The following is a 13,671-nucleotide window of genomic DNA, read 5'->3' as shown; positions in this document are numbered from 1 at the left end:
ACAGGCGGCACACGGCAGTGTTACAATGTAGCGCCTATGCGCTCCATTGTAACCAATGGTGGGAACTTTGAGGTCAGCGGTTGACCGAAAGTGACCTCACCGCTAACCACAAAGTTCCCACCATTGGTTACAATGGAGCGCATAGACGCTACATGGTAACACTGCCGTGTGCCGCCTGTCAGACAGTACAGGAGCACACAGCCGATCAGGAGGGTGCCACAACGTGGCACTCCCTGATTGGCTGAAGAAACCCACTTAGACATCAGTCAGAGGTGGTTTCTGGCATTCGGGGAAAGGGGTCCCATGTGAAAACATGGGTCCCCTTTCAGTTCGTGGTCGGGTGTCCCGTTTTTTTATTTTTACAAGTACGTGGATTACAAATGGATTATCCGAGGAGCCCTCTACACTGGATTTGGTGAGTAGGATTTTTTCAACAGGTACACCATGGATTCTACTGGAGAAGAGGACCGACCCTCGTGTGAACATAAGGTAAGTATGTGTATATGGTGGTGTGTATGTATGCATTAAAGTTATACTTTCAAGGTGTGTGTGTAATGTCTTTATTGGGGTATTTTTTTAGTAGTAGTACTACAGGTACCAGCGGGCCCGGTTTTCCGCCGCATGCTGGTACTTGTGGTTCTCCAAGTACCAGCTTGCTGGGGAGGCTTGCTGGGACTTGTAGTACTGCTACTAAAAACAATATTCATAACTTTCAACAAAGGCTATCAGCCCCCCATCCGCAGCCCATTGGATGGGGGGGGACAGCCTCGGGCTTCACCCCTGGCCCTTGGGTGGCTGGGGGGGGGACCCCTTGATTGAAGGGGTCCCCACTCCCCCAGGGTACCCTGGCCAGGGGTGACTAGTTGGATATTTGATGGCACGGCCGCAAGGCACTGTATAAAAGTGACCCCCGGCTGTGGCATTATCTGTCCAGCTAGTGGAGCCCGGTGCTGGTTTCAAAAATACGGGGGACCCCTACGCTTTTTGTCCCCCATATTTTTGGAACCAGGACCAGGCGCAGAGCCCGGTGCTGGTTGCTTAAATATGGGGGAACCCCTGTCAATTTTTTTCCCATATTTTTGCAACCAGGGCCGGCTCAAAGAGCCCGAGGCTGGTTTGGTTTAGGAGGGGGGACCCCACGCAATTTTTTTTTTAAGTTTAAACGTTTTTTGTTTTTTTTTACAAGGTGCACAATGAAGCCCTGCACGGATCTCTCAGATCCGGCCGAGATTCATTGTATTAAAGTCGGCAGTGTTTTACAAGTCACTCACGTAAAACACTGCCTAAAAAAACGAATGACATCGACATCGGAAAAAACTAAAATGCAGAATACGGCAGCTTAGTAAATTAGTCGTAATCAATTCAAAAAGTTGCATATTTACACTTTCGATGTCATTCGTGATTGAACTTTGACCTCAAACGGGAAAATACGAATCTTAGTAAATTTACCCCACAGTAATAATCTAAATAAAGCATGTGATTTGCCTGCGACAGTATCCCATTACCGTTGTCATAAAGTATGTATATCCAGCAGCTTCACTGTAGTAAGCCACTTCAAAAAAATAGAAAAGCAATGGCGGACTAAGTAAACATGTGCATATAGGCATTGACTCTAGAATAGCGTCCCTCTCTCTGTATTCATACATGATACATGTGCAACAGCTCTGTAGAATTACATAGTTTGAGAAGGAGGGCAGTAGCTATTTCAATAATAACATTTATACATGTAGATAGATACCAGGGCACACAGCGTTAACACCAACTCATTTAGCTGTAGCTTTGAAAGGACAGAGTAGAGGTAGAATCCCTGAAAACTCCCTAAACCTAAAGCACTTGTATTGTTAGGCGGTTCTCACCCCTTTGCTAACCAATCCAGACTCTGCATAGCTGCTTAGATTAGATGAAGGTGGTGTGGCTGCAGGTCCTCCAATGACGAGAAGTAGCAAAAAATTATATTGCCAAAACAACATGGAAAGTTGTAGGAACACAAAGCCCCAACTGTCTAATAGTTGCTTGTAGTGTTGTATACTTTGTGTCAATTCTCCCTCTAGTGCAGAGGTTACCAAACGCAATCCTCCTGGCACCCCAACGGTCCTGGTTTTAAACTTATCCATTCTTGGCCACAGGTGACTTAATTAGCACCTTAGTCAATTTGATTTAACCATCTGTGCTGAGCCATGGATATACCTAAAACCTGGACTGTTGGGGTGCCTTGAGGACCGTGTTTGGGAACCTCTGCTCTAGTGCAAAAGCGAAGTATGCAACTACTGTACACCATATCGGATAGTTAGAGAATAATATTGGAACTGATCGGCTGATGTCGCTGAGAATGCAATCGGCACTGAAGATGAGCGCAGATATAATGGGATATTAGGCCCCTGTCTCAGCTCAGGGGAGTTTGTATTCCACAGACACAAGTTCTATGGATAGTCCATTGAGCTACGGAGAAGTCTTAGACTACAAGTCAAATCCTATAACTATATGTAATGCTGACGGCCACTTAGACACTACCAGCGTACTGTTCACTAACTTACGAAAGAGGGGGACTGTGGAGAGTGACCTCATGCCATGGACAACTCGTATAGGAACTGACCTGTCATGAACGCATCAGACTGAAATACCTTCAGGCCGCAGAGCAGAAGTCTTGGTGCCATTGGTGAAGACTCCACACTGTACGCTAAGCACTGTGCTGGAACTTCCATGGTAGAAAAGTGTCCTGTGAAGAGAAAACCATCAACAGTGTACGTGCAACCAACAGAGGAGAGATGTATGGATCATAACAGCCTACAAGGTGAGAACAATATCATCTCACCCATAGTTGAGAAGAGAACTCTCAGATTAAACATAGCTGGATTAGAGAATAGCCACGGGAATACAGACCTCTTTTTTTTTTTTAACATAAATTTTTTATTGAAGCAATACATGTTATACATACATAGATGTTCAGTATGTTTTAAATCTTTGATATAAGGGTATTATAAGAAAACAGAACAAAAAGAATACATTTGAGTCCTTAGTCAAGAGATAAATCTGTTATAAGTAATCAACAGCATCACAATGGTATGTAACAGGACCTCTGAAGATCATCTGTCCTACTGATCTGAAATCCAACTCAGTCGGCTGACCCATATTTGTACTTTCGAATATAATAAAAGAAGGAAATTACAATAAGAAAAAAAAAATAAAAAAATAAAAATAAATTAAAATTAAATAAAAGCAAATATACACACACATGTATATACACGTATGTGCAATACCCGTGCCGTACCCAATTTCCCCCCCAACCCGCCCACAGTGCCCTGTTCGTCAATTAACTTTTAAAGTACAATCGGCGGATCCCCCGCAGCCATTCTAGTGAGAAACCATTCTGTGTTGGACAACGAGTCGTGGAGCTGTTTCCTAACCGCTGTTGACAGGGTCGTTATATAACTCTCCCAAACCTCAAAGAAATTGTGTATCTTGGCGTCTTTTTCTAGCAGGACACTTATCCACTCCATCCTAAAGAGGTAGAATAATTTGGCTTTAAATAATGATAGAGTTGGTGGATCCTTCGCTATCCACACCTGCAGGATGGCTTTTCTAGCCGCCAAACTAACTGCCAGCAACAGTTTTTTACTGCCCAACGAGAGGCGCTGATTCGGTGGTATAATACCAAAGAGCGCCCACTCCGGAGACAACCTCCAATAATTTACCAGATTGGCCGTCAAGTAATTTCGTATCTGAATCCAAAATTGTCTGATTAAGGGACATGTCCACTGACAGTGAAACATATCTGCCTGAGGAGTGCCACATTTCCAACAAGTATGTGTGTCAGCAAGTCCTATCAAGTGTCGTCTATGGGGCGATAGATAAGTCCTATGCAAAATATTGAGAGACATTTCTTTATATCTAGAAGAGGGAAAGAATTTGCAGGTTTTAACATGTGCCGCCAGTAGGTCAGTGATTTCAACGTTCGGAAGACTTTCTCTCCAAGACATAACCCCTCCCGGACCCCTCGAGTAATCCAGGACGTTCCGAAAGTACCCATACGCATTTGAGATTGCTTTCTTAACCCTAGGGGTTTGTTTCAACATTCTATCCATCGGATTATCCCAATTCCCAGGTGAAAAACATCTGATAGTGGATGAAATATAGTGTTGAGCCAGAAGAAAGGCTACAGGAAAAGGCCCTCAGAGTTGGGTATTTAGTAGTGGCCTCCTGGAACGTGAGCGGCCTCGAGCCCCGCATGTCTACTAAATCACCGATCCTGGACACCCCCCCCAGCCTCCATATAGTAAACGGGTAATGTGCCTGACCCTCTTGGAAGTCAGGATTAACCACGAACGGAAGGTGTAATGATTTGTGGGCATTTAGATTTAGTTTATGTCGCATTTCCTTCCACAGTTTTTTGTTTCCCCTCAACTCCTCGGACACCTCCTGATCATGCAGATGTAGAAATGTAATGAGATCCCCCTCCTGTATAAATTCTCTATCTATGTCTGTATTTGTGTATGTGTTATCGTTTTGCATCCAGTCATGTAGGTAACGTAGTTGGGCCGCCTGGGAGTACCATAAGATATTAGGGAAGTTAATTCCCCCATTCCCTACAGTCTGCTGTAGTTTGACTAGCGCTATACGCGGTCTCCCTCCCTGCCAGATGAACCTCATAAAGAGAAAATTGAGACGTTGAACGTCTTTAGGTAGAAGTGTGTGTGGCATGGCTTGAATGAAATACATCAGACGGGGGAATGATATCATCTTGATCAAGCTAGCCCTCCCCAAGTATGATAAAGGCATAGCTTTCCATGTCTCAAGTTCTGTTTCAATTGTTCGAATGGCCGAGGTAAAATTTAGGGTGTATAGTCGCTCAGGCTTTCTCGATATTCGAATCCCTAAATACGTTATGTGATCCGAACTCCATTGTAATGGTAGATTCATCGCCCCCTGCCTCAAAAATGAACCATTCCCCAATCTGAGTGCCACCGATTTTGCCCAGTTAACGTTAAAGCCTGAAACTTGACCATAAGCCTGTAATAGATTAAATATATGTGTCAATGAAGCCTCCGGATCAGAGATATATAGCAGAAGATCATCGGCAAAAGCAGTAAGTTTTAGATTTCTGCGACCAATCTGGATTCCTTGAAACTGATTATCATTTAACAACAAGCGATGTAAGGGATCTATGGCCAGGTTAAACAGCAGGGGAGATAAGGGGCAACCCTGCCGCGTGCCCCGATGCATCACCACCGGGTTGCTCATATAGCCATTAAGCAAAAGGGAAGTCGAGGGAGAGTCGTATAGGTATCGAATAGTTTCAATGAAGTCTTGATGGAACAGTCTACGTTCCAGGACCTTAAATAGATGGGGCCAGTGTACTGTGTCGAAGGCCTTGGTGGTGTCTAAACTGAGGAGTATATTTCTGGATTGGGGCGATTGAGCAGAAGCTACAACTGCCGCAATCGCCGCCCTAATTCCTCTAACCGAATGGGTATTGCGAACAAAGCCAAGTTGGTGGCTAGTTAAAGTGTGGGGGAGAATAACTTGCAGCCGGTCTGCTAGAATCTTAGTAAATAGTTTTATGTCGGTGTTTAGCAACGTAATAGGCCTATAAGAGGTCACCAATTGTGGGTCATGCGCAGGTTTAGGGATTAAAATAGTATGTGCTGTCGTGAAATGGTGAAAGGGGGAGCGATGCTGTAAAAGGCTATTGAACACTTCCAGCAGAGTCGGAACCACATGGGGCTGGAGGATTTTGTAAAATTCATTAGAGAGGCCGTCAGGGCCTGGAGATTTGTGCAACTTGAGTTTGGACATTGCCGAGATCAGTTCCTCTTCTGTAATAGCTCTCACTAGTAGATCCGACTGTGCGGTCGTGATTGGCGGTAATAGAGTGTCTGGTAGGAGTGTGGTGTGGGTGGATTCGTTGAAGGGGAGATCAGAGTATAGGTCCGCAAAGTAAGATTCAAAATGATCTAATATGTCTGGGGAATTGGTAAGGAGTTGTCCCGAGGCGCGATGTCTAACAGCTGTTATGAATTTGCGTGTCGTTTTCTTCCTAGCCATGGTTGCCAGTAGTCTACCGGATTTATTACCCCATGTGTAGTATTTGTGGGAAGAGAATACCACATCACGTTTTGCTTGCGCTAGTAAGTGATCGTTTAAGAGCTGTTTAGCCTGTAAATAAAGCCGCAAGGACTCATCAGTCTGTAGGGTAAGATGGCGTTGCATTGCATCAGTCAATTCTGAGTGTAAGGTGGTATAAATCGCTAAGTTTTTATTTTTCAATCTATGAACATACTCAATAATTTGACCCCTTAAGACTGCTTTTGCCGCCCCCCAAAGAATGTTTGGGCGGTCCCAGTGCTCTAAATTATCGTCTAAATAATTGGCCCAACTTGTTATCAGAAATTTTCTAAAATCATCACAGTTATAGAGATAGCTTGGAAATCTCCAAATCCTAGAACTCCCTGAATGAAGAGTTTTTTGCAGCGTCAATGTCACAGGAGCATGGTCTGATATCAGAATGTTGTGTATATCAGCTTTCATGACTCGCGTCACTAGGGAATCTGCAACCAATATGGAGTCAATTCTGGATCAGGAGCTATGAACCCCGGAGAAGAAAGTAAATGATCTGTCAGAGGGATTGAGGAGACGCCAAATATCAGTAAGTTGAAGGGAGGTTTTCAGTGTTTGGAGATGTGTCCAAGAAGGGGAACCGGCAGTGCGCGGGACAGGGCGTTTGTCAATAGTAGGATCGTCAACTGTGTTCCAGTCACCAGCCAGGATAAGCTGAGAATTATCTCGCTGAAGCAGTTGAGAGCTAATTTCTTGGAAGAAAGCAGCTGTCTCGCCATTCGGTGCATATACGTTAACCAGTGTGTATTTGTTACCCCAAATCTCCACGTCCAAAATTAAATAACATCCCCCCGGGTCAGCTACAGAGTTTAAAACAGTATAGTGTAGGTGTTTGCTAAATAGAATCGCCACCCCCCTAGTCTTCCTCGTGTTGTCTGCTGAAACACAGCTATCCAACCACGGTGCCCGAAGAGCAGAGGAGGCGCCCTCCATCCAGTGGGTTTCTTGGAGAAATATAATTTGAGGTCTAAACCGCTTCAGGTGTGTGACAACCCGCTTACGTTTTATCGGGTAGTTAAGGCCCCCACGTTCCAGGATAACAGTTTAAAACAAGAATCTGCGTTAGAGGCCCCTATCCTAGGATCCGTCATTGACCATCAACCCACTCCCACCCTAGGGTGACTCTCCAACGGGAATATCATGTCACGTCGCCGTCCTCCTCCTTCCCAGCGAGCGGAGAGGAACGAACGAGACCACACAATGTCATTGAGCCTAGAAGCAGATCGGGCGAGGAAGGCACGGCACGGGCAGAACAACAAAAACAACAAAAAATAAAATAAAAAGTAAAATAAAAAAAACACACATTGCTTCACATAACATTTTCCATTTTTTCCAAACCAAACTAAAGACCACGCGAGTGCCAAACCCACTGGTAGCACTGGCGAGAGGCCTATCAGAAATATATATAACATTAGAATGTAAGCTGAGTAGCATGCAAAGAGACCCAATGTCTCTCTCAAATAGAGTCTATACCGACTCTGACACAGGGCACTTAACCACATAATGTTTAGAAACCTATCAGAAGTAAATGCAATATTAAAATTCAAGCTAAGTAGCATGTGAAGAGACCAAGTGTCTCTCTCGTGTGAAAATTAGATCGACTCAGGCATAGAGTATATAACATCAATATGTCTAGTATTAGTGTGGTGGATTTCCAGGGTTCAGCATGTGTGTAACATGGGATTGTGCGGTGGCGGGATCAACAAATATCAATGTGCGACCGTTGTCGTGAATGCGTAGTTTAGCAGGATACATCAGTGCGAATCTAGCATTGTTCTCATGGAGTATTTTGCAAACATCCGAGAACTCCCTTCTCTTCTGCGCAACAGAGGCCGAGAAATCTTGAAAAATCAAAATACGTTTTCCCTGCACTACCAATTGTGGGAGTTTGCGATAAGAGCGCAATACATGTTCCTTCATACGAAAGTCCATGAATTTCGCAATGACAGGCCTCGGCTTCACTTCAGCATCAGGGCGAGCAGGACCAATTCTGTGCACCCTTTCAATGTGAGATAAGAATGGGGCATCTGTGATTCCCAACGCCTGGAATATATCAGTCGTTACAAAATATGACAATTGTCTGTCCTTAACTGCTTCGGGGATGCCCACAAAGCGTAGATTCGATCTTCTATCCCTGTTTTCAAGCTCATCTATTTTTGCCTGTAGAGTTTTAAGAAAGGAATCTTGAGTGTCAGTGGAGCGTTGGAGTGTGTGCATCTGATCCTCCCCATCGCTAACCCGCTGTTCTAGTGAGGTGATCCGTGAGGTGTTATGGTCAATTTTCGCAAGCGTTGAATCAAGCAGTGTCTGTATCTGTTCAAGCCTTTTATCAATTAAAGGGATATTCTCAAGTTTCTTGTCAATTTGGGGCATGAGGAGTCGGGAGAGCTCCTGGGCCATATGCACTAACGAGGTTTGATCAGGAAGCGCCTCCACCTCCTGAGTTTGGTCTCGGGAGTTCCCTGCCTCCAGGGGCGAGGGGGGGTTGGGTTTCCCCGCTGGGTTCTTGGTCTTACTCATTCTTGTAGTAACTGAGGATTGGGAGAGTCTAACCGCTGGAGTTTTATGGACGTATTTGTCCATCCCCCGGTCCGTAGACCACTATCTGCAATAAGCTAGGGGCTTCTATACGAACACACTACAGTATATGATAATAAAACACCTCACGTAATGGCCTGAGTCAGAAGATATGTCAGTGCTACTCAGCAAAAAAATAGCAACAACATTTAAGTAGACATTAGATTACACAGTGTACAAATAAGGGTATTGTAGGGGCATTGCACCCTAAAATCTCCCGGCAGGAGCCTAAATCAGTGCAAAACCATTGAGGGACAGATATTAATCAAGATAGAATAAATTGCTCCCGTAAAAAGGCTTTTTAAAGGATAACAATGGATTAGTATAGCCAATTTACTGCTGAAACCAAGTATCCACCAGATGGTGATATTACCTCAAAAATTTCTGCACAGCGATTTCCACACACTCCAGTATCAGTGTCACGTGTGGCAGCTACCAAAAATAATAATAAAGAAAAAATAGATGAATAAATAAAAATAGGAAGAAAAAGCAGAATAGTGAGAGAGTAAGAGTTTCAAACAGTAATAGGAAAGTGTGTGTAGGTAAGATAAAGGCTAGGAGGAGGTAATTAGCATTTATAAAATAAAGATGGGTCCACACAAAGTCACCAGGGAGCTTGCAGTCCCAGCAGCAGAACCCATGCAGCTAGTGACACAGTCCAGGCTACTGCCAGCAGTTCCCCCAGCTATCAATGCAGGGCCAATTGCAGCCAACCACCAGGTGTCAAAGCCTCTCCTCCAAAGCTGCAGGGAAGATATATATAAGAGAGAAAAAAAAAAAAGAAAAAAAAAAGGGGGGGGGGGGGGGGGTACGCCAGCAATTCCTCCAAGGCACCCCAGCTGTCCTAGGCACCTATACAGCCCTCTGCAACAGTCTCTGCCGTCTGTCCACCGCAGGATGACAAGTGAGTCCGGCCGGTGCTTTAGTAGGATCCCAGGAGTCAGAGGCACTGGGCTTGGGAGTAGGGTCTGGAACTAGGCGGCAATACAGGGGCAATGAGGGACATCCACCCAGGTTCCCGGCAAGAATGTCGCTCACCCTCTCCCGCGATCAGACCGCAGCCAGTCTCAGGCGTAGCCGGCGTTCACCGCGCTGTAGCAGGCAGGCTGAAGTCCTCCTCCGTTCTATGACCGTCACCAGTCACTGACGCCATCCATCGCTCCGCCGCGTCAGGTGCGTTCCCAGGTCTTGCAACACCGCCCGGGGACCAGGGGCCGGAGAGGCGGGGGTGGGCGCAGGGATAGCCCGGCCACAGATCGCTTTCGTCTTGGGTCCTCGTCACGGGCAGCCGCGGAAATCTCCTCACGTACCCGCCGGCTGATCGATCAGGCGGCCGCAGGGGAGCAGGAGTCTCGACCAGTCCACGGGTCACCGCGTGTGATTGTCCTCACCGGGGAGCAGCAGGTATGAGACAGTTAGAGCCCACGGCAGGGGCTATGTCAGCAGGACCCGGGGTTTTGCTTTTCGCGCCAGTCAGCTTACCGGCGTTCATGCAGGCCGTCTCTTTGAGGGCCGGATTCCGGGGGCTTACAATTTTGTACCCCCTCGTGCAGGGTATCTCCGAGTTCCCCTCAGTTCAGGGAGAAGCAGGGTAGGTCTCTCAGGTGAATGAGGGGTATGTTGCAGGAGGATGGCTGAGGGTTCTAATCCTGCAAGACGGAGCCCATGTTAAAAGCAACCATGCTGGATGGCCCGCCCACCGGAAACCTCTTTTTTTATTTTTAAAAACTGAAAAGAGCAAATACAAAGCTGCTGCCTCAAGTTATTTTAAAATGGGCATGCAAGGATGGGGGGAATATACAAACTCCACAACGTCAGGACCATGGTGGTTACCGAACCCATGACCCCAGCACCGTCAGTGCCCAAGCCCTATAGAATCCATGGTGCCCACTCCTGTAATCCCAATTCAAGAATATATATGGCTATATTTGTGCAGGGATAGTCTCTGTTTGAGGGTCCATATACAGCTTTCCAGGGAAGGTTGTATGTGGAGCTATGCGTTTTACTTAAATGGACCCATTAATTTGAAACAAACATAAAAAAACAAAAAGGTAGAGACATTCCCCTAGAGAGGAACAGACAAAAAGGTGCTCCCATACAGTGTAAGGACAAATAGGAATCATACGAGGAGGGCCTCATAATATCACACCTACATTCCAGGAATGGTGAATGTGAGCATCTCTATGCTCTAACCAGTGGCGTAAGTTCGTCACAGTTGCCTGAAGGCAAGATAAATATTGGTGCCCCCCTATTCCCTATATTAAGATAAGTGTGTGTGTGTGTGTGTGTGTGTGTGTGTGTGTGTGTGTGTGTGTGTGTGTGTGTGTGTGTGTGTGGTGTTCTGAAAAAAAATGTATATACTGTATTTATACATTTAATTGTCTTCTATTTTAAATCACACATTTCTTAGCAGTCATACCCAGGATTAGAACCCATAACCTGTTACACTGACAGCAGACACTTTACTGATGGAGTTATTTGCTCCTGTATGGGAAGCATGAGAATTCTAACTATATAAAGTTACGTGTAATTGTCAGAGAAGTAGCTTCATAGTTAAAATTCTCATATTTCCTATACAGGAGCAAACAGCTTCATCAGTAAGGTGACTGCTTCCAGTGTAATTGGTCGTGGTTTCTAATCCTGGGTGTTACACTTGTGAAATGTGTATATTCAGTATAATAAAGAGCAGGGCCGGCGCCACCACTAGGCAGCTTTAGGCAGCTGCCTATGGGCGGTGGACACTGGAGGGCGGCACCTCATGCTGTCAATGAATGCTTGCTTTATGCCTTAGCTGATCTCCACTTCCTTTACAGATGAAGAGCAGGGATGCCGCGGCCACCTGGCAGCACAGTGTAAGTAACCCAGTGAAGTGGCTCTGTCTGTGCACAATAAAGTAAGCTTCGTGCTGCTGGCTCGTTACACTGTACGAACAGTAGTAATTGTCCGCTCCTATCCGCGACAACACCCCGGGGCGGGTTGTACATATTTGCCGCCCCACAACAACACTCTCCCGCGATGTCACGCCGCATTGTGCCCGCCCTCCGGCACCACCACCCGCGATTGCAGCCCGCATATATATTACCCCCCCCCAGTGATTATACCCCCCCTCCCCCCGCCGTACGATTGCATCCATCCCGCATATAATAGCCAACCGAACCCACAATAATCCCCCGCCCCCCTCCCCAGCACGGTATGCATTCGCAGGGAGGGGGTCGGGTGATTATCGTGGATTCGGTTGGCTATTATATGCGGGATGCAATCGTACGGCGGGGGGAGGGGGGGTATAATCACTGGGGGAGTAATATACATGCGGGCAGGCCCGGCGACAGGGGGGGGGACAAAGGGTACAGTAGTAACAGGCCCCGAGGTTCAGGGGCAGAAAACAGTGTGCCTACTAGTAAATTGCTTGTAAGCCAAAGGACTACTCTGCTACTGGCGGCCGCAACTTAGATGACACACTCCAGTCCATTACAACCCCCCCCCCCCCACCCCCCCCACAGTAGTTTGGTCCGGTCCAGGCCATTGCGATGCGCATAATATTAATGACATTGTGATGTCATTATCCTGTGCCGGACCCTCACTGTCCTCTCCGCCGCTGCCCGGCTACTTAGAAAGAGGAGAAGCCAGGAAGAGAATCGCCGGGCAGTGGGCGCAAAGTCTATGAGGCCACTGCAGCAGCCACGCCGCTACTCCCTACGGACACACTCCTTTCAAAAAAGTGACTGGCAGCATGTGGTGAGTCAAGTGACAGCAGCAGCACTCAGCTCTGCAGTCACAGCCCTGCCGGTCATGTTTTCTGCATCTCTCTATATTGTAGATGTTTAGCAGGAACTACCTCCTAATCTGTCTCTGTGTATATGTGTGCCAGTCTCTGTCTCTGTGTGTATGTGTACCAATCTCTGTGTGTGCCAATATGTGTACCAGTCTCTGTGTGTATATGTGCCGGTCTCTGTGCCAGTCTGTCTCTCGGTGTGCCAGTGTCTGTACCAGTCTCTGTCTCTGTGTGTATGTATGACAGTCTCTGCGTGTGTGACAGTCTCTGTGTATGCCAGTCTGTCTCTCTGTGTATGTGCTAGTCCCTGCCTCTCTGTCTGTGCCAGTCTGTGTGTGTGCCAGTCTCTGTGTGTATGTGTGCCAGTCTCTGTGTGTATGTGTGCCAGTCTCTGTGTATGCTAGTCTCTGTCTCTGTGTACCAGTCTCTGTGTGTATGTGTGCCAGTGTCTGTTTCTGTGCCAATCTGTGTGCCAGTCTGTCTGTGTGTGCCAGTCTTTGTCTCTATGTGTATGTGTGCATGCCAGTCTGTCTCTCTCTGTATGTGCTCGTCACTGCCTCTCCGTCTTTGACAGTATCTGTGTGTGCCAGTCTCTCTCTCTCTGCCCCCGTGTGTGTGTGTGTGTGTGTGTGTGTGTGTGTGTGTGTGTGTGTGTGTGTGCCAGGCTCTGTGTGTGTGTGTGTGTGAATGTCTGGCAGTCTCTGTGTTTGTGCCAGCCTGGCTTCTGTCTGGCTTCTCTCCATTCTCCGTGGGGGTAAAATGAGAGTGGCACACTGGTGGGTGAAGGCCTGTATCCAGCATTACAGGCCGGGCATGGGCATGTCTCTGTACTGTAGCATAGCGGTGAGTGCACAGTCTACAGGCGGATCAGGGGCATTCCTTGTCCTAATGGTCCCTGATCCCCACATGTTTCACCTGATGCCCATTACTGGGATTATTACATGGTGGCAGCACTGCAAGGGCAAATGGAGGCTGTGCGCACTATAGGTGTCTAGGCACTGGGACTGGCTGCATCGCACAGAGGTGCAAACCTCGTAAATCAGCATTCCAGAATGAAGTTGTGCTGGCCCCAGTCCACACGCTATTCCTGGAGATATGTCTACGCTGGAATCAGGGGGTTCTCCTACATATACCCAATTACCCTGATTATACCCAATGAGCGTCAGGCATATTATACACACGTACCAAATATGTGTGGGGAGCAGGGT

This window comes from Pseudophryne corroboree, chromosome 5 (genome assembly GCF_028390025.1).
Source record: "Pseudophryne corroboree isolate aPseCor3 chromosome 5, aPseCor3.hap2, whole genome shotgun sequence".
Taxonomy (NCBI): domain Eukaryota; kingdom Metazoa; phylum Chordata; class Amphibia; order Anura; family Myobatrachidae; genus Pseudophryne; species Pseudophryne corroboree.
This window is presented reverse-complemented; position numbering follows the sequence as displayed.